The 21996-nt window shown below is 31.4% G+C and overlaps 2 protein-coding genes across 2 annotated transcripts in view; one reads left to right on the top strand and one right to left on the bottom strand.

The window, feature by feature from the left end:
- The window catches only part of LOC122512037 (four and a half LIM domains protein 2), a 279184-nt gene extending 260920 nt beyond the window's left edge, over positions 1–18264 (bottom strand). The window contains exon 1 of the mRNA XM_043627648.1: positions 18099–18264. The gene's annotated coding sequence lies outside the window, so the exon portion shown is untranslated. The remainder of the gene's footprint in view (positions 1–18098) is intronic.
- Positions 1–21996, top strand: part of LOC122512039 — an 88638-nt gene that overhangs the window by 36372 nt on the left and 30270 nt on the right. The window lies entirely within an intron of this gene.

Genomic DNA, 21996 nt, shown 5'->3' with positions numbered 1-21996 from the left:
ACTATTTACTCGGGGGTTATCTAAGTCGCTGATTATAAATCTGATATTAGTTTTCGAAAATTCAAAATGGGATGGGAATTATTTTAAGTCTAGTACACCCATCAAATGAAAAATCAAAAGGTTTTTAATTTTTTCGCCCCCTCCATTTTAAAACAAAAACAACTTTTGCAACAAACCGACAAAGTGGTCCCTTTTCATGCGAACGTCCACATATATTTTTTTAGTTCGTTAAAATGTCGGTTCGACGAATTTCAAATAACTGTGATTTTTTTAATAAGACGTTTTCCCGTTAAACTAGTGAACCAAATTTGACTTTCATTACATATTTCAGTTTATTTTTGTTATTGAAGTATATGTTTAAAAGGAAACTACAAGATCTTAAATATTTTTAAAGTTACGATGAAAAACGCAACAGTGACGTGCCAAAAACCTGACATTATGCCACGGTTTTGACATGTGTGTCACATTTAGAACACGTAAATAAATAATCAAATAAATATTTTATTTTCAATATTCGCACTTCAAAATAATGCCAATACAAGTCAATTAAAAATAAACTTGAGGAATAATGTCACAATTTCCTTAATATGTGGAGGTACAAAATAGTTAACAATTGGAAACATGAAAAAAGTACTCGCATACGTAGAATATCATTATAATAAAATAACTTTTATATGTAAAACATCTACTTCTAAAATTCACACAAATAATGGCCTGAATAAAATTCACTTTCTAACGATCAAGATAATCCATCTAGATGCACACCACATTATGTACAAAAATAAATCTTACTTTTAGCCTAATTTAACCCTTTTACACCCAGGCATAACTGGACGGTTAAAAAAACGTAAGTGTAACGTTATGCATAGTCTTCGGGGTCGCTGATTACGAATCTGATATTAGAATTATAAAATTTTTTAAATTCAAAATGGCGCATCCAATATGACAAGCAACTTTTTTACAGATTGATCGGATTGGCTTGAAAATTGTTACTCGGGAGTTTTCGAGGTCGCTGATTACGAATATGACATCATTTTTTAAAAATTCAAAATGGCGGATCCAAGATGGCGGACGATTTTTTTAATCGTTTAGTTTTACCAGAAACTTGTTACTCGGGGGTTTTCAGGGTCGCTGAATACAATTCCGGTGTTATATTTTTAAAATTCAAAATGGCGGATCCAATATGGCGGACGTTATTTTTAAGATCGTTTTGTTTCACCAGAAACTTGTTACTCGGGGGTTTTCGGGGTCGCTGATTACGAATCCAGTTAGAGTAGAAAGAAACAAGTCCATCTACTGACAGAAATAAAAATAACCGATGGTATAGCTCGGTTGGTGGAATCCCGTTGCTCCCGTTGCCACTTTGAGTGCGGTTAGTACTTGGATGGGTGACCCTCTGTGAATCGCTACAGTTTCGGTGTTTTTCACTGATGAGATATATCAAACGGGAGGTTTGATGCCGAGGTTATGTTTGTGCATTTGTGATGGCTATCCAAATGTACATTCATGACTCGACATCAATAAACCGATTGTACTCGGGAAATAGGTTTTTTGCAGTTTTCCTCTCCCTTGGCCGAATGTCCAGGCGAATGCGAGTACTCCTAACCTAAGTCGGCTGCAGCCGCAAAAGTAGGGACATGGAGGAAGAGTTTGGGAGTTAGAAGAGTTTAGTATAGTGATGTTGAGGAGATTGTAAAGGCCCGAAAGGGCATACCGTCGGCTTAGTGGAAAACTGTACCATTTCAGGTATTCGTTATAAACTGTACCATTTCGGTAAATTGTTTTAAAACATACCATTTCGAGAAAAAAAGTAATTTGCTTTTTTTCCAAGTTTATCAACACTGCTACTAGACATAAAATAAGGTTATGCTTTTTTAAAAAACGGTATCTTAAATATACTCTTGTTCATCTTTTCGATGTATTAATTCAAAATTTCTAATAATTTAAATTAATTGCTTATTAATCATTACAAATTCTTTAGTGCAACGCTTTTATAGATCTTCATCGAAATGGTATGTTTTATAACAAACTTTTGAAATGGTATAGTTTATAACGAATTCTTGAAATGGTACAGTTTTCCACCAAGCCGACGATACAATGAAATCATACTTTACTTTTTACTGCCAGAAATAAATAAATAAATACACAATCGCAATTTTAAAATAAACAACAAATTCGTGATCAGAGACCATAAAAACCCTTCAGTGACAAATTTCCCTCTAATCCAAACAATTTTTACATTTGTCGTCCACCGTATAGGATCCGCCATTTTGAATTTTTAAAAATTAACACTTAGTTCGTAATCAGCGACTCAGAAAACCCCCGAGTAACAAATTTCAGGTGAAACTAAAATGTTTAAAAAAATTGTCCGCTATCTTGGATCCGCCATTTTGAATTTTAAAAATATAACACTGGATTTGTAATCAGCGACCCCGAAAACCCCCGAGTAACAAGTTTCTGGTGAAACTAAACGATTTTAAAAATGAAGCCCGCCATATTGGATCTGCCATTTTGAATTTTAAAAATATAACACCGGATTCGTATTCAGCGAGCCCGAAAACCCCCGAGTAACAATTTTCAGGTGAAATTAAAATGTTTAAAAATAATTGTCCGCCATCTTGGATCCGCCATTTTCAATTTTAAAAAACTGATATTATATTCGTAATTAGCGACCCTAAAAACCCCCGATTAACAAGTTTCATGACAATCCGTTTAATTTTTACATTTGTCGTCCGCCATATTAGATCCGCCATTTTGAATTTTGAAAAACTAGCACCGGATTCGTAATCAGCGACCCCGAAAACCCCCGAGTAACAATTTTTAGGCGATTTTAAAATATTTTTAAAATTCATGATTTTTAACAATAATTTATGAATTTTTTTAAACAATAGGAATTTTTTAACATGATCTAGGTTACTTATTTTTAAAGCTCTATTCTTTCTGAAGAGAACGCACTAAATTAGACTCAAAAATATTAAGTTTCTTCAAAGATATTGAGGTTTTTGTAGGTGGGACGTATATGTCCCATGGGCGTGAAAAGGTTAACTTAAACCATTAATGATTAAATAAGTAGCACGTAATATTACTGTAATGTCACTGTAATATTAAAATGTCCGCCCCAAGATAATACTGCAAGTGAAGTTGCAGTGACATTACATGTTTAGGTCACAGCAATGTCTCTGTAATATTACAGTAATGTCACAGTATCATTACACCAGTGACACAGTAATGTTACTCCAAAAACCTCCAAACAATGAGTATTAGGAAAGTATAAATAATTTTTTTATTTTGATAGCCACTTTGGATCGGCCATTTTCAATTTTAAAAATCTGTTGTCAAATTAGTAATCAACGACCCCAACTACCTCTGAGTAACGAGTATGAAGGTAGAGGTAGATAAACTGACTATAATACGCCTGAGTTGCATAAACATATTTTATTGGGTTTCGATTCTAGAGAATTAAATCGAAACTATATCCATCTTGGGACCCTTTCCCCTAATAATTACTATAGTCATATAACTTACCAACTGAATAATACTTGGATATTACTTGAATCTGCATATTCTATAAAATTCGAATAGATTGTCTTTTATCAAAGAAATTTACATAATATTAAAGTGTAATTGAAATCCTTAATATTTCACTATTTCTGATTCACTATAATTGAATTGCTTTGCAAAAAAAGTCTTAAATATAATGAATTTTTTATATTTCGTACAGAAAATTTAATAACATATTCTACATTTTACTTTATATAAGTACGTTCGCATGAGAAGGGACCACTTTGTCGGTTGTAGATTTCGAGATAATTGCAATTTACTAATTTCGAAGAAAAATCTCGACTTTATATTAATCTATTATTATGGATTTAAATTGTAATTCCATAATTAATTCGAAAATATAATCTGTTGACACGAAAAATAGCTACACTCTCGACACCCTAGTACCCAAGCAAAAATTGACAACTGGCGCAGTACTGGCCGCCATTGTTGGACCAGTACTGGCATTTGACCGAAATGATAACGCTTTTCAGTACTGGTTTGATGTTACTGGCGCAGTACTGGCAGCCAGTACTGGCGCAGTAATGGTTCAGTACTGGTTTAGTACCCGTGTAAAAAAATCTTCTGGCGCTGGCCTGAATCAGACCAGAGCGTCTATTTTCCAATCTAGTGAAAAATTTATTTAAATTCAATATTAATATAATAAAAAAAAATTAATTTATATTTGCAAACATGTAATAATCCCCAACTTTTAAGTTTTAATCAAATTCATGTTTACAACGCAGAATAAACACAAAGCTATAACGAAATAAAATTTGCCACTGTGGGGAATCGAACCAACGACCTACGGACTTCTAGCCTAACACTCTAACCACTACCCTATGGAAGCTACAGGATAATAAATTTTAACTTTTGACACCTTTTACACTTACAATTAATGAAGAGCGTTCAACTGCGTAATTAAGTTAAATTATCATTTAATTGAACTAAATTCAAAAAAACCAAATAAGTAAATTACCTAATAAATTTCCATAAATTACCTCTAAAATATCCATAAATTACCATAAATTACCGACATTAAATATTTTAGGTCTAATTTGTGTTTCACATGTTTTAATAAATTATCGTATAAATTTCCATAAATTATCGCAAAAATTTCCATAAATTACCATAAATTACCAACGTTAAATTTTTTAGTTAAAAATTTATCGTCAAAATTTTCATAAATTATCTCATAAATTTCCATAAATTACCGCGAAAATTTCCATAAATTACCGATGTTAATTTTTTTAGTTCTCGTTTGTGTCTTACATAGTTTTATAAACTATCGTCAAAATGTTGATAGATTACCGCATAAATTTCCATAAATTACCGTAAAATTTCCATAAATGACTGAAATCCAAAATTTTAATGATAATTTTTGCTTTACATATCTTTACGAATTATTGCGAAAATTTCTATAAATTACCGCAAAAATTTCCATAAATTTCTAAAATAAAAGTTTTTAATTGTAACTTATGTGGAACATATCTTTACGAATTATTGCGAAAATTTCTTTAAATTACCGCATAAATTTCCATTAATTAGTTCTTAACTGACTATTGTCAGTTTTTTTTATTGTTTATACTCCTGCCCTATTGGCCTTACGCACTTCGACAAGAGTCCCCGAGAAATACTTTTTGGATTAAGCATAACCATTCTACTTAGAAATTTTCTATATATTAACCTAATTTGCGTCTACAGCCGACTTTATAAGGAGTACTCACATTCCGCCTGGACCACCCATCAATGGGTTTTCTCGCCAGAGAAGAGGGAAACTGTAGAAAACCTCTCCTGAGTAAAACCGGTTTATCTATTCGACTGAGCTAATCTGTCGGTGACTATTGTCAGTTTACCGTGTTAGCAATACTGGCACAGTACTGGCGTAGTACTGGTTTGCCAGTGTTGTTTTCGCAATACTGGCACAGTACTGGCATACCAGTCTTAAAGGGCAGTACTGGCGTAGTACAAAAATTTTAATGAAGCCAGTACTGGCAAGCCAACTGCTGGCATGCCAGTACTGGTGCAATACTGCGCCAGTTGTGAATACTGGCATTTGACAGAAATTTTTGCTTGGGTAGAAATTTGTCGTGGCATGACTAGATTTACTCAAAATACTGTACAGTTTTAGTCATGAACTTTTATTCTATTTTAACTGGCGAATTACTAGACAGCTGCTGGACTACACTCTTAAAGAAAATATAAAGTTAAACTTGTGTATTAATAGTCAAAAATTCAAAATAATAAAATTTCTCTGTGAAGAAGAAGGCATTGCGGATTGTGATATAGTTCCTGCCAAATGGATTGAATATGATCCAGTATCTGGTAGTCTTGTGACACATTTTCCGAATTGAACATGTACAGAAAAAAAATTTAAAGTAATTTACTCATTAGTGAAAAATTGTAAAAACCCACTCGCAGATTAGCCCGTTTATGAAATTGCCTTAAAAGGAGAAGCAGGTATAATAATGTATATCTAAAATATTTTTTAAATGCATGTGGGTAAGACTCCTTCAGAAAAATTACAATTTGCATGGGGTCTTCGAATTATTCTGTAATTTAGTGAAGTTGTTATATTTGATAACAAAAATAAGTGTACCAAAGGATTTTTAAAAATTTTCAAAATTGTAAAAGTTGCACCATTTTGAATTTTTTTATAAGATTTCTTTTAAATGTGAATATTTCTGAAACAAAATTAACGGATTTTAATGAAATTTAAATATATTATACTTAAAATTATGTCCTTTCAAAATGTTCCAAAAGGAATAAAATTTTTTTTTCAAAAATAAAGTAAAAAAAATTTTTGAATCGATTTATCAAGCACGGAACCGATTTTTGAGTATTTTTTGTTATATATAATAAAATATTCCTTTTAATTTCACCTTTCATTTAAAAAAAAGAAAACGATGGAGACTTTAATAGTTTTCGAGATATTGCAATTCTTGTGGAAGCGCGACCACGTTTCAGTGCCAGCGCAGTATCTTTTACCCGGGACGCCTCACAGTGGGTTTTTTTACACTTTACTCTTCAAAATTGTCTAGAGCCTACAAATTTTTTTGGATTTTGATGTTCTTGGTCTTAAATGAAAGGGGATAAAATTTTTAAGAAATCCCCTGTAACCAATTACAGCAAAGAGCTACTCTTAAGTTTGAAGAGTAAACTAGTTGGAAACGAAATTTGGTTTCGGTTTAAGGATGGAAGGGACTAGTTGGAACTTTAAAGGGAAATTTTTAGAACTAGGAATATAAGTAATTAGCGTAATTTCAATACATTAATAATTAATATATTCTGTAAACAAGGGCGAAGGAGCCTCGTAAGGAGTAGCTTCGAAGAGCCTGGTTAGCTCTTCAATCTCGTCTTCGATAGTGGATATCTCCTAGGCGACTCGTATCCGTCCCCGAGGAGTAGAGACGTAGGCGTCCAGTTGATCACTAGGCAGAGTCCCCGTGGGGTAGTAGGGCTCTCAAGGCGATTTGGCTGAATGGTATCCTGGGTCCTCAGGGAGCACTTAATCGCTTGGAGCTGACCATGTTGGGGCTGAAAGAAACACCGGTGGAGAGATCGGAGCGCGCACCAGGATCTTGGCCTCGGGAGGAAGGAGTTCGCATAGTCCGAATGGTAGGGCCAACGAGAGAGTTATTTTTGCTGTCAGTCCGGGGAATTTTAGACAAGACGGTGAGCTCGTTGTTGTTGTTGTCATCCGGGGACGGCTTGTCCGCGGTATTCCGAAGAGTCCCTAGTAGAGCCCAATTAGCGAGTTTAGCCTTTAATTTTTCTGATTGCCGTAGATTTCGATCCTTCCGCTTCTCGGTAGTGTTAAAGTTGGAGGGTCGACGTTTCGGCATCTATGGAAGCAATCATGGTGAATTATATATATTTTGCATAAAATATCGGCTGGGTGAGGGTGTAAGGGATGAGCCCGCGGGGAACGTGAGTTCGAAGGATGGAGGGAGCCCGCGTGAGGACGTGAGCTTGGAGGAAAAGGAACGAACCCGCGTAAGAACGTGGGTTTGAAGGATAGAGGGACCCCGCGTAAGGACGTGAGCTTGGAGGGAAAGGAACGAACCCGCGTAAGAAAGTGGGTTCGAAGGATGGTGAGAGCCCGCGTAAGGACGTTAGCCCTGAGAGAAGGAACAGACCCGCGTAAGAACGTAGAGTCCAGGAGGAATGATGAACCCGCGTAAGAACGTGGAGTTCGGAAGGAGTGGGGACAGACGAAGTGAAAGGTACTTACTGCAAATAAGACGCAGGGTGTAGTGAAGACGACACTTTATTTCACTTTTAAGAAAGTACACTATGCGCAGGCGGAAATGACTGAGAGAGGTAGGCCCGTTTCGTCCCTTTTTATACCTAACTCAAGGGTTATAAAAAATCTGGTCCTTGGTAGGGGAGATTTTTTATAAACGGAGTTAAGATAAACCAGGACAGAAACAGTATAACTCTCTTGACAAAAATCTTACAAACTTAAAATTAGCTTATAATTACTTATAAACTAAAAAATTAATTTCTAACCATTTTCTGGGTAAAACTGCTGAAAAAGAGTAAAATTTTGATACCAAATAACATAGGATTAATATAATTTTATCGTAAAGCAAAATCTAATAAAATTTTATATAAAATAATGCGATATTAATTTTAAAATAATAGAAATTCTCAGAATCTAACATAAAATAAGGTTATATATAAGAATATAATATACACACAATACTGTAATGCAAAATTATTACATATTATATCATATTATAATATAATAAGATATAATTATATATACATAGTAGTACTATAGAGTATCTTATACTATAATATATTAATATTGGTACATAAAAAATGTAAGTTTTTGGTAAAAGAATATTTAAAATCGAATAAAAATCATAGTTTTTCCCTAGAAAATACACGTTAAAACGGGCGCGGCGGAGCCTTGCGGGGGGTAAGGGAGAAAGGCGGAAGCAGGAAGTACCGTTGTAGAAAGGGAGAAAAACGCTGTAGGAAGTACCGTTGGAGAAAGGGAGAAAAGCGCTGTAGGAAAAAGAGAGGGACAAGGCCGCCAGAAACCGGTTTCACAGTCAAGGTCTTCTCTCAAGGGAGATACATGCGGTACTTAGGCAATATTTTGGGATTCAGCAAGTGGTTTTCAACTAAAACCGTGGTTGTCAACCAGGTTTATTTCCTTATGCAAAATGACCGGTATCAGATTTTGCATCGAAAAATATTGCCACTATCATGCAAAGTGCAACAAAAGGACACAAAAATTGTGCATTCAATGTGGCATAAATATGTGCGTCACTTGTTTTGAATCAAACCACATGTAGTTTTAGTCTCTATTTTATCATTGTATAAAAAATGTCATAATTATATAAGTGTCATAATTATCGTTGATTAATAAAATTGTTTAATAAAATTAAAAGAAGTAGCTTTTTTGCACGTCGACCTCCTTGTGGTAAGAGCTGGGCAACGTTAATAAAATTTCGTTGACGGCTAACGGACGTGGAAGATAAGCATAATATTGTTCTGAAGTCAGATTCGTAATTAGCATCCTCAAAAACCGCCGAATGACCATTTTGAAGAAAACACAATTACTTTTAAAAAATTGTCCGCCATATTGGATCCAACATTTTTAATTTTGAAAAAGTGACATCAGATTCGTAATCAGCATCCCCAAAAACCCCCGAGTAACTATTTTCAAGCGAATCTAATCACCCTTTAAAAAATTGTCCGCCATATTGGATCCGCCATTTTGAATTTTATGGAAGTGACATCAGATTCATAATCAGCATCCCCAAAAACCCCCGAATGATCATTTTCAAGCAAATACAATAACTTTATAAAAAATTGTCCGCCATATTGGATCCGCCATTTTGAATTTCGAAAAAGTGATATTAGAATCGTAATCAGCGACCCCAAAAACCCCCGAGTAAATGTTTTCAAGTAAATCCAATCACTTTTTAAAAAATATGTCCGCCATATTGGATCCGCCATTTTTAATTTTAAAAAAGTAACATCAGATTCGTAATCAGCGACCCCAAAAACCCCCGAGTAACCATTTTCAAGCAAATCTAATAACTTTTAAAAAACATTACCCGAAAGTTTTTTTCGGCTTTTTGCATTTTGGAAAAATGGCCATTTTCATATCCGACATCTTGAATTTAAAAAAAATTTATTATGGATTTTTATAGCTGAGAGTTCGAGGACGCGATATTTTGTGCTTTGGAGACCATATGTGACCGGGTCTGAGAAAAGGGACCTGAAATACAATGCAATGAGTCCCGATTGTTAAAAAAATTTTTTTGCAATTGTTTAAACAAATTAAAAAAAAAATTTTATAATTTTTTTTATGAAAATATCCTAAGTAATTTTAAGACAAAAATTACTCTTGGTTGTCTAAGTGTCAAGAATATTTTCCCTAAATCTTAATTTGAATGCCTAAACCATTTACAAAAAATTCGACTTAATTCCTCGAAGATGATCCCCAATATACCCGTCATCGGCAACCTGGTTGTGCAAGTCGAAAAAAAACTTTGGATTATTGTAGAGTTCAGAATTATTCTTTATTGTATCAGTTCTGAACTTGCATAAAAAATTTCAGACCTCTAGGACATCCGGAAGTCTTTTAAATTAATTTTGAAAATTTCATAATTTGACTTTTGCAAAATAAATTGTTTATAACAATTACAGGGTTGTTTGAACAATTATTTAACCATGACAATCGGATTCAGCATAAAAAAATACATAAATAACACTCATCATGTTAATTTAAAATGTAAAATGTTTCAAGAAATCTAATTCATTTGGATAGAAAACTTTAAACGCGTTTTTCTCGAAAAGTTGATTTTGGTAAGTAGGTCCCTTTTCTCAGACCCGGTCACATATTCTTTAGTTTTCCATGTCAAAATAATAATTAAAAAATTTTTTTTTGTAAAAAAGTGTGTTTTTTTTGCAATAAAATTGTTATAAATTTTTTTGAGATAATTATAAACAAATTTTAGCTTAATATTCCGAAAGAGCGATAAATTTTACGTCGGAAATGGTATTTTCTAACATTTTTAACTAATTATTTCATACAAAATAAGAGTCGTGAAATCATGGTACATTTTGCGTTCTGGTGGGCGTTAATGGGTTAAATAAACATAAATTTGACTAGAGGTGTGCAAAATTCGAATCGAGAGAAAATTCGACTCGAACTAACAATTCAAAATTCGAAGGTTCGAATTTCGAATTGCTCAACTCGACTCGGTTAATTTTCAATTCGAATCGGCCAATTTGAAATTCGAAGTTTCGAATTTTAAATTGCTCGACTCGAGTTTCGAATAAAGTCGGCCAATTCGAAAGTCGAAGTTAGACTTTCGAATTCCTATGTAGTGTATGCAGTATGTTGTGTTTCGAATTGGACGAATTATTCGAAAATCAAGTCGAGTCGAGCAATTCGAAATTCGAAACTTCGAATTTCGAATTGGCCGATTCGAATCGAACTGACAATTCGAAATTCGGACCTTCGAATTTCGAATTAGCCGATTCGAATCGAAAGTTAACCGAGTCGAGTTGAGTAATTCGAAATTCGAACCTTCGAATTTCGAATTGATTAGTTCGAATCGAATTATCTCCGATTCGAATTTTCTGTTGTCGAGTCGATTAATGTTCGGTTCGACTCAATTAAATGCACACCTCTAAATTTGACTAATTTTAATTGATTTCGATCTTGTGCAATGGAAAAATAAAAAAGAAATAGTATTTTTTACAAAAATATTGTAAATTGATAACTTTGAGTAACAAAAAAATAAATAAACAATTAAAAATTCAAAAATCAGTTTCAAGGGATCTCTTAGAAATTTTATCCCCTTTCATTTAAGACCAAGAACATCAAAATCCAATAAAATTTGTAGGCTCTAGACAATTTTGAAGAGTAAAGTGTAAAAAACCTACTGTGAGGCGTCTCGGGTAAAAGATACTGCGCTGGCACTGAAACGTGGTCGCGCATCCATAACAATTGCAATACCCCATGTCAAAACATATGGGAAATTGAGACAGGATTTTAGATAGGAATAATCATAAGAGATTTTAACAGTTTGTCTATGCATAAAACCATATCAAATCCCACATGAAATCCTGTATGTTTTTCCCAGTCAAATCATAAACCAAATCCCATGTGAAAAACAGGATCATTTATTTATAATTATTTTCCCAAGTTAATTCCCAAGTGAAATCCTTTTTTTTTTAATTTTCCCATGTCAAATCCTAAACCAAATCCCATGTGAAAAACATTATCCGCCTTATTGAATATCCCTACATGGGAATCCACTTGGAGTTTTACAAGGGATGTCACATAGGATTTTATATGGGAATTGACATAGGGTTTCATGCGAGATTTCACCTAGGATTTAATATGAGATATCACATAGTATTTTATTAAAGATCCAATGAAGAAATTTTCAAACGATTAAAAATTATTTAATAAAAAATTAAATGTTAAATAGTATTAGTGTTACAAGTCATCAAAAAAGTAAAAACATCGATAATTTGAAACACGTCCTCTGTGCGACAGGTTCTCAGCTCTTATATTCTTCCAGATTCGTCTGAACAGCGAGAGAAGTCACTTTCGCCACCTAGCGGTGAAAGTATAGAAGCGACAGTAATCTTTAACATTACTAAGGAAACCATGTGGAATACCACGTCGGATTCCATGTGGTTTTCTATGTGAAGATTTACATGGGATTTTACTTAGGAATTTACGTAGAAATAAATTCCCAAATGAATTCCTTAGTTTTAGTTTTTTGATGACTTGTAACACTAATACTATTTATCATTTAATTTTTTATTAAATAATTTTTAATCCTTTGAAAATTTCTTCATTGGATCTTTAATAAAATACTATGTGATATCTCATATTAAATCCTAGGTGAAATCTTGCATAAAACCCTATGTCAATTCCCATATAAAATCCTATGTGAAATCCCTTGTAAAATTCCAAGTGGATTCCCATGTAGGGATATTCAATAAGGCGGATAATGTTTTTCACATGGGATTTGGTTTAGGATTTGACATGGGAAAATTTAAAAAAAAAGGATTTCACTTGGTAATTAACTTGGGAAAATAATTATAAATAAATGGTCCTGTTTTTCACATGGGATTTGGTTTAGGATTTGACTAGGAAAAACATGCAGGATTTCTTGTGAGATTTGATATGGTTTTATGCATGGACAAACTGTTAAAATCTCCAATGATTATTCCTATCTAAAATCCTCTCTCAATTTCCCATATGGTTTGACATGGGAAACCACATGGTAAACCACGTGGTTTCCTTCATGGAAGTAGGGTTTTACATAGTTTTTGACATAGGATCCCATGTGGTTTCCCATATGGGGATTTTCAATAGGGATAGTAAAAAATCAAATTTTGCATCAACATTTAAAAACTGTGCAAATTCGATTCAAAATGTACACTCGGGGGTTCACGGGGTCGCTGATGATGAATCCAATGTCAGTTTTTCAAAATTCAAAATGGTGGATCCAATATGGCAGTTATTTTTTTTTAAATTTTAGATTCGCTTGATCTAGTGTTGTTTTTACCATAAAAGTAAAACAAATTTTACAAATGCGTGTTTCATAGACCAGCTATAAAGAAAGAGCAAAAATTGAAATTCCATTAAAATTTCCCAACGCTTTTCACATTTCCAATAAATGTATGGGTGGAGTAAATCGGATTCGTCATCAGCGATCCCGAAAACCTCCGAGTGACAAGTTTCAAGCGATTCCAAATTTTTTTTAAATTGGCGACCATATTGGATCCACCCTAGCTTAAAATCCCCGTACAGGATCCTTAAAGGATCCTCTCGGGATCCTGTGCAGGATCCTGACCGGATCCCGTGCCCGTCCTGGGACCCTTGGGGGTCGTTTTTTCAAATTCTGTGGCAAAATAGCAATTCGATCAATACAAAATCCAATATGGCGGCTATTTTGAAAAAAAAACCAAAAAATCAGTGCATTTTTTAAAATATTTTTTTCAGATCTAAAAATGTTTTTTAAACCTTTCTTAAGTATGCTATTGGTGAGAAAAATAGTCGTACTTTAAAAATATAAAATAGAGAAAATCTGATTTGAAGATGGCGGAATCAAAATTTTGATAAAGTCAATACATTACAGTAAAAAAAATTAAATTTTACATTAACATTCAAAAAGTATGCAAATTCGATTCAAAATGTATAACTCGGGGTTTTTCGGGGTCGCTGATGACGAATCCGATGTCAGTTTTTTAAAATTAAAAATGGTCCCAGCTTAAAATCCCCGTACAGGATCCTTAAAGGATCCCGTACGGGATTTTGGGACAGGGTTCCTGTGCAGGTTCCGAAGCAGAAACCTTAACTATCAAAGGTTCCTGTAAATATTCCTGTACAGAAACACTTGCAGGATCCTGTACAGGAAACTTTTAAATTTTAAAAATTTTTATATGTCAAGCAACATTTTACATACATAGACTTCATATTTCAATATGTTAGGCTCGTATAACAATGTTGGACACGAAAATGTATTGCGCATTCGAGAAACTCATAGAAAAAATATGTATAATATATTATATTTTTAACTGCGCAGGAGTTAAAAATATAAATAAATTAATTGACGAAATTGTGTAAGATCCTTTACGGGTTCTTTAAAGGATCCTTTATACTTAAGTACAAGCAGTTTACAAAACTGCAAAGGTTCTGTGAAGGAACCTACACAGTTTCCTCAATTAATTTATTTACATTTGTAACTCCTACGCAGTAGTTTTCTATGAGTTTCTCGAATGCGCAATACATTTTTCTGTCCAACATTGTTATACGAGCCTAACATATTGAAATATGAAGTCTATGTATGTAAAATGTTGCTTAACATATAAAAATTTAAAAAATTTAAAAGTTTCCTGCACAGGATCCAGCAAGTGTTCCAGTACAGGAACCTTTGATAGCTAAGGTTCCTGCATCGGAACCTGCACAGGAACCCTGTCCACAATCCCTGTACAGAATGGGTACAGGATCCTGCACAGGACCTGCACAGGATCCCGAGAGGATCCTGTACGGAAATTTTAAGCTGGGACCATTTTTAATTTTAAAAAACTGACATCGGATTCGTCATCGGCGACCCCGAAAACCCCCGAGTTATACATTTTGAATCGAATTTGCATACTTTTTGAATGTTAATGTAAAATTTAATTTTTTTTACTGTAATGTATTGACTTTTTCAAAATTTTGATTCCGCTATCTTCAAATCAGATTTTCTCTATTTTATATTTTAAAAGTACGACTATTTTTCTCACCAATAGCATACTTAAGAAAGGTATAAGATCTGAAAAAAAATATTTAAAAAAATGCACTGATTTTTTGGGGTTTTTTCAAAATAGCCGCCATATTGGATTTTTTATTGATCGAATTGCTATTTTGACACAGAATTTGAAAGAACGACCCCCAAAACCCTCTACATCTCATTAGTGCTAAAATTTATTGTCTAAAAATACTTCGAATCGTGTTTTGAAATCTAAGTAAAAATTTTTGTCATTTAGGCGTTAATGGGAAGTTAATAGGAAGATACTATTTTGTTAATAGGAAGATACTATCAGTCATATTTATCATTTAATAAGTCAGTTTATTACTTGTTTGTTAATTGTAACAATACATTCTATGAACCCTACTTTTTGACAGCACCATACAAAGCATCACCTGAAGATAGGACTGTTCTAAATATTACCAGAAGATAGGACTGTATTACACTGAAGTATCGTAATAAGAAATATTAAATGAAAAATGATTTTAAAGTTCACCTGTCAAATAACCTAATTTTGCAAATTTCATCCACTAAATACGAGAAAGAGAAATCAGTAAATTGAATAAAATTTTACCAAATATAAAGTACCTGTGATTAACTTTTAGTTTTTCCTTTTTTCTTTGTAAATGTGAAAGAACAAGCAATTAAAAATGGCACATAGCTTATTTCCACGATTTTAAAATGTAAATAACCTTCTTGCAGAATAATGAAAAATTACAAAAATTGGTCAATAATTAATTGATTACTAAATACTCACAGTGGAAAAAGATTTACTTTGGTCCCAAAGCAATTTTTCAAAATAATGAAATTTAAACTTTTAAATATTTTTATCAAGTTAATACATGTGATTTTTAAAGGACGAAGTTAGGTCTTCTTGTTTAATCATTTTGAACCAACTTCAGTTTTATAAATATCACATGATGTATTAACGTGACAAAAATAGTAAAAAGATTAAAGTTCATTATATCTTGAAAAACAGAATCGAGACCAAAACAAATCTTTTTCTATAGTGTGTATTTAGTGATCAATTGACCCCTTCACAGTCGAGTAGAAATAAAGTTTTTGTGCCATAAGTGTTCAAAAAAAAATTTTTTTTTAATCATGATATTGTCATATTATATGTTTTTGAGGTCAGTGATTCAAAATCCGTGGTCGAAAAGTCAAAATTCAAAATAGCGGCTTCAAAATATCAACCAAAAAAAATTGAAAAGTTAACGAATTCGTTAACTTAAAATTTTTTTTGTCGCCTTTTTAAAGCTGCCATTTTAAATTTTGAATTTTTGACCACGGATTTGGAATCAGCGACGTCGAAAACCCCCGAGTAGGCATTTTAAGGCATTTTCAGACAGATTCGTTAACTTAAAAATTTTTTTTGGCGCCATTTTGAAGTCGCCATTTTGAATTTTGAATTTTTGACAACTGATTTGGATTCAGCGACCCCGAAAACCTCCGAGTAAGGATTTTTAGCAATATTCGTTAACTTTTAAATGTCTTTTTTTCGATGGCCTTATAGAGCCCATGGACATACAGAGCACGACAATTTTATGGCTCTATGTCTATAGATCCCACTGACAGTGAAGGGGTTAATTATTACACAATTTTTGTAATTTTTCATTCTTCTGCAAGAATGTTATTTACATTTACAAATCGTAAAAATAAGTAAATTGAAAATTTTAATTGTTTGTTCTTTCACATTTATGATGAAAGAAGGAAGAAAGTGATAAGAAAAACTAAAAGTTAATCACAGGTACTATATAATATATAATATTTACTAAAAGGTTTTATTCAATTTAATGATTTCTCTTTTTCACATTTAGTGGATGAAATTTCCATAGTTTAGGTTTTTGACAGGTGGGCTTTAAAAATCATTTCAATCATCATTCATCATCAGTCCTCATCAATAAATTTTAATACTTTTTGACATTTTCATAGTTAATTATGTATTTTCCTTAATAGCTTTTAATAGATGAAAAAGTGACAGTTTTTACGAACTAATATATTTTAGATACGTATTTCCAATAAATATTAAAAATATTTAAAAAATTATTTCTGTTCAGTGATCCTAATACCTTTAAAATCATTCTTGCAAAATATTATAATTTTTTAAAATTAGTCAGCAACGACTTTAGTGGAAATATAATGGAATGACTCCAAAGAAAAATAAATTAACAATTTAATTATTATCAATTTATAAATATTATCAGTCAGCAGGGAAAATATCTCGTCACATCTGGTTACAAAATTAACTAATGAAATTTAATAAAGGGTTGTCCTTGTATCACGTTGACACTTTGGGGGTCTAGAAAAGTCTGTAAATATCGACAATTCTATGTATTTATATATCCATGATCTTTAAGAGTAAAATAATTGTAAAAAGTTTTCTCCTGTTATAAGAACGGTCCCAAATGTAAAACAAATAGTATATTTATCAAATGTTTATACAAAGTAAATTAAACCTTTTTAATTTTTTGAAAATTATGAATGATATCAAATTGTTTACATTCTTGACCTTCTTAAAACATGAACATTTAAAAGGGTATATTATTTAAAAATGCGATAGCATTTAATTTATTACAGAAATTAATAGGATTCCAATTAAATTAATTACTTGCTATGTTTGTTTGTTATACTATAATATACTTAATTAAAATATATTACTTTCCCAAAAATATTAACTTTCTAAAAGTAGTCTAAATAATACATTACATGTGTCTTATCAGTAAAGTAATAAAACGTTTTTCACATAAAAAGTAAAAATCAATACGTTTGTAATTATTTAGGAAGATGATACCAATAAATCCCATCATGATCGAACAGAATTAGCCGTTCTTTTAAAACATTAACTCACTTTTATTAAAAGATTTAATTAAATCATCTGTTAAAATAGCACATAACCAGTAATATATATTTGTTGATAATTTAGAATTAAATAATATATTTTACTAGTTAAATTTAATATTTATAATTTTAAAACAAGTATTAAAAATATTAATTATTATAATTTTTGTTATTGGAGTCGTAAAAAATTAAATTTTAGGAATAAACAGTAAAGGTACGTTGTTTCTATTATTAGAAACGTCATTTTAAAAACTTGACCGTCATGAACAACACGTGGTGTGCTATCTCCCACTCGTTAAAATTTAAAAATGTGCGCATCTCAGCTTAACACGAATTATATGATTTAAATAATATTTAATAGTAATCAAAATATAAACTTCAATTTTCACACATTATGTTTTGTTTAAATGGAATATAGTATAAATAGCTTACAGCACTAAAGTTCAATTACTGGACGTTTAAATTTTTACATCTGCTGAATAATACAATTATTTGTCATTTGTGCATTACACAATGCTTTAAATATTTAACAGCATTTTAGACACTTACGCGTAACGCGAATTTTATTTAGTGAGCATCAAAATATAAATGCATTCACACAAGAAGCACTCTTGAAACTGGCGCCATGAAGTTAGATGACTAGGTTTGTAGGGCTTTCGTATACACGGAACATTACCAATACTATAGAGGAGGCGCAGACGCGACATACTCATTTGTCACTAAAGTATAGCCGTACATATAGTACTGCATTTGGTTAGGACAATTATAAATTCGAAATTAACAAAGAGATAAAAATTTGATTATTGAAATATGTCAAATTATTAAAGATCACATATATATATATATATATATATTACACAAATGATTATCTAAGTGAATGTGTACCAGAGAGTATATTATTAAAAATATTTTTATTTCTGTCACACTAATTTTTGAAAATACATTTTATTTTAATTGTTATATTTGAATCTCTTTTTAAAAGTTTTTAAAAATATAATTTTGTAAAAAAAATTAGAAATTTCTATTTAAGGACTGCAGGACCCCCACATGAAGAGATTCATCTAGAATTTTTTTATTTAAGTATCAAATCGATTACCGATTATTTTCTTCTAATCTTATTCGAAAGCTTACACCGTTACGTTCCCGTGCAGAAATCGCCACTTTTGTTCCCGATTACCGCCCTGGCCCCGGTCGGGTTTTCATGATCTGGCCCCGACTTCGTGGCCCCGACCAGGACCATGCCGGGCTTGCCCAAGGATCTACAAACAGCGCACAATGGGATTTTTTTTACAATTTACTGTTCCAAACTGTCTACAGCCTACAATTCTTAACCGGTTTCAGTATTCTTTATTTTAAATTAAAGGCGAATAAATTCTTAAGACATCCCTTAAGGCCAATTTTTTAGTTCTTAATTGTTTATAATTTTTATTTTCAATCAAAGTTAACAAATTGATACAATTTTTTAAAAAAGGAGGCTTATTTTCTTATTCCGTTGCTGCATATGATCTGAATCAGTTCAAATTAATACAATATGACGACCACACAATTAATAAAACAAAGTAATTTCTATCAATTGTTATAAACAATATTAATTAACAAATAGTTAACTTTGATTTCTCTCCACTAAAAAATGTTTTTTTTCACCTTTTCTTTTTAATTTAAGTTCATTTAAAGAATATTTGTCCTTTTTGATTATAAAATAACTTATTTAAATTGTTATAAACAATATTAATTAACAAATAGTTAACATTGATTCCTATTCCTCTAAAAATTTTTTTTTCACATTTTCTTTTTAATTTAAGTCCATTTAAAGAATATTTGTCCTTTTTGATTAAAAAATAACTTATTTAAATTGTTATAAACAATATTAAATAACAAATAGTTATGTAACATATGTTCCTGTCCACCAAAAAAAAAAATTTTTCACGTCTAGTTTTTAATTTAAGTTCATTTTAAAAATATGTGTCCTTTTTGTTTAAAAAATAACTTATTTAAATTGTTACAAATAATATTAATTAACAAATAGTTAATTTTTGTTCCTTTCCACCAAAAATTTTTTTTTCACGTTTACTTTTTTATTTAGATAATGTTAAAAGACCACGCATATATAATATTAAATATTTAAATAAGTTATATTATAAGCAAAAAAGACATATTCTTTAAATGAACCTAAGTAAAAAAGAAAATTTGTAACAAAAATTTTTTGTTAGAAAGGATCATAAGTTAACTATTTGTTAATTAATATTGTTTATAACAATTTAAATAAGTTATTTTTTAATCATAAAAGAAAAATATTCTTCAAATAAACTAAAATTAAAAAGAAAATGTAAAAAAAAATTTTATTGGAGAGGAATCAAAGTTAACTATTTGTTAATTAATGTTGTTTATAACAATTGAAATATATTACTTTATGGGTTTTTAATTGTCTGCTGGCAATATTAGATTAATTTAGAGCTCCTTTAATTTAAAATAATAGGACAAACGCACCAATTGTCGAGGGTAAACCATTTGTCGATGTTATCATGGTGATAACCAAAAATATTTCCTAAAATGTTTAATTTATTTGTGGTTATAATATTATATATAATATTATATAATATTATATTTTCACACTTAAATTGAAATTCCATGTTTAAGGCAAAAAAAATTATTAATTAATAATTTCATTTTCACCATATTATTATCATAAACATATATGATACAGTCAATTTATTATGATAGCACTGTATATAACGGTCCCATGATTCAAAAGGAAGTTTATGCAAGGTCGCTTCCAAGCTTGCTTGGCTATGCGGTATGTGTATTCGACTTGCGTCCTCGAAGTCTAGGGTTCGATCCCCCGTGCGTGCGATATTTTTCCGTCTTAGTTTTAAGTGTTTTGTGTATAATTCTTAATAATGTTACATAAAGTATAGGTTTAAATAATTATTTAACAATAATAATAATAAATTAGGCATTAATTTGAATAAGATAGTCTGTCTAAATTAATGAAAGAAAATAAGAAAAATATTTTTTTAAAAACTTAGTTCAATAAAAGCAATTCTAATAATTATTTACATTTTTAATGACACTCATAAAAGTTTATTTACTACAAAAATATTAATAATAATTATTAATATTGAAGTAAATACTCCCCATGCTTTAATAATCAAATAACGAGCTTTATTTAATAAAATGCAGTCAGTATTGGATTCATACCTGGGTAGCGAAAAGACCGGGGAAATCCCATGGCCCCGACCAGGTCCCGACAGGGCGGCCAGATCGGGCAAAGTGCCATGGCCCCGGTCGGTTTTAGTGTTTCAACCTGGCCCCGGACAAAATTTCTGCACGGGTTGTGATAAACTTAAATTGTAATGTTGTGGCAAGGATACTATTAAACGGTAAGGTTCAAGTATGTTTACAGGGTAATGGCAATTATTAAAAATATCATTTATAATATTAGCAATAAATAAATATTAAATTAAAAACATTTTGTCTTACTCTATTTTGGGAACCCAACATTTTGCAGAAAGTTGTGAAATTAAATTTAACGCAAGATTGACTGTTATAAAAATGCCCTGACAGCATCCAGATATTCAGGATATTTCATGGGTGTCCGGGGAAATGAGGATGTTCCTTGGACATCCTATTTATGTCCATGGACATCCTAGTGATATCCTAATTTACGAATACGCCTAGAAAGACCATAGAAAATCCTGAAATATCTGTTGCTGTTAGGGTAAAAACCCTGAAAGATTATTACAGCTTTATCATGAAAGATTAAAACAAGATTTTGCAAGGAACGATTGCTGCAAGCTTATTAAGAAATATTGCAAATTTGCAGAAAGTTTTTTAACCCTCAGACCACATACAGGATCTGTGTGACCCTATCTTTTAGTTTAAACTTAAATTTCTTTAAAAAATTGTAACAAGTAGGGGTCCTATGGCCTAAAAGTAATTGTTTTAGATTCTAATAATACGTTCCAATGCTCCCCGAGTATAATCACCTCCATCAAATTGCAAAAAATGCTTATTTACAAACTCCTATAGAATATTAAAAATTTGCAAGAAATATAATTTTTTAAAAATCTAATTTTTGTCGTTTTTCTGAAAAATTGTCTACTTTTAGTATTTTTTTCTATAACAAAATATTTTTAATGAAACTTTACAAGTATAGAAACTTATTCTTCAATGTTTAAAGAATATTAAACAATTTTTTTATGTAAGTTTAATGATAAGTTTTTAAATGGTAGAGTTTCGAAAAGTGAAGAGGGTCAAAATGACCCTGGAGTGTGCTACTTGTTCAAAAAAAGAGGTGTGTGTACTTAATTATAAATTTGAAATTACATGA

This window comes from Leptopilina heterotoma, unplaced genomic scaffold (assembly GCF_015476425.1).
Source record: "Leptopilina heterotoma isolate Lh14 unplaced genomic scaffold, ASM1547642v1 Lhet_92, whole genome shotgun sequence".
Classification (NCBI taxonomy): Eukaryota; Metazoa; Arthropoda; class Insecta; order Hymenoptera; family Figitidae; genus Leptopilina; species Leptopilina heterotoma.
This window is presented reverse-complemented; position numbering and strand designations above follow the sequence as displayed.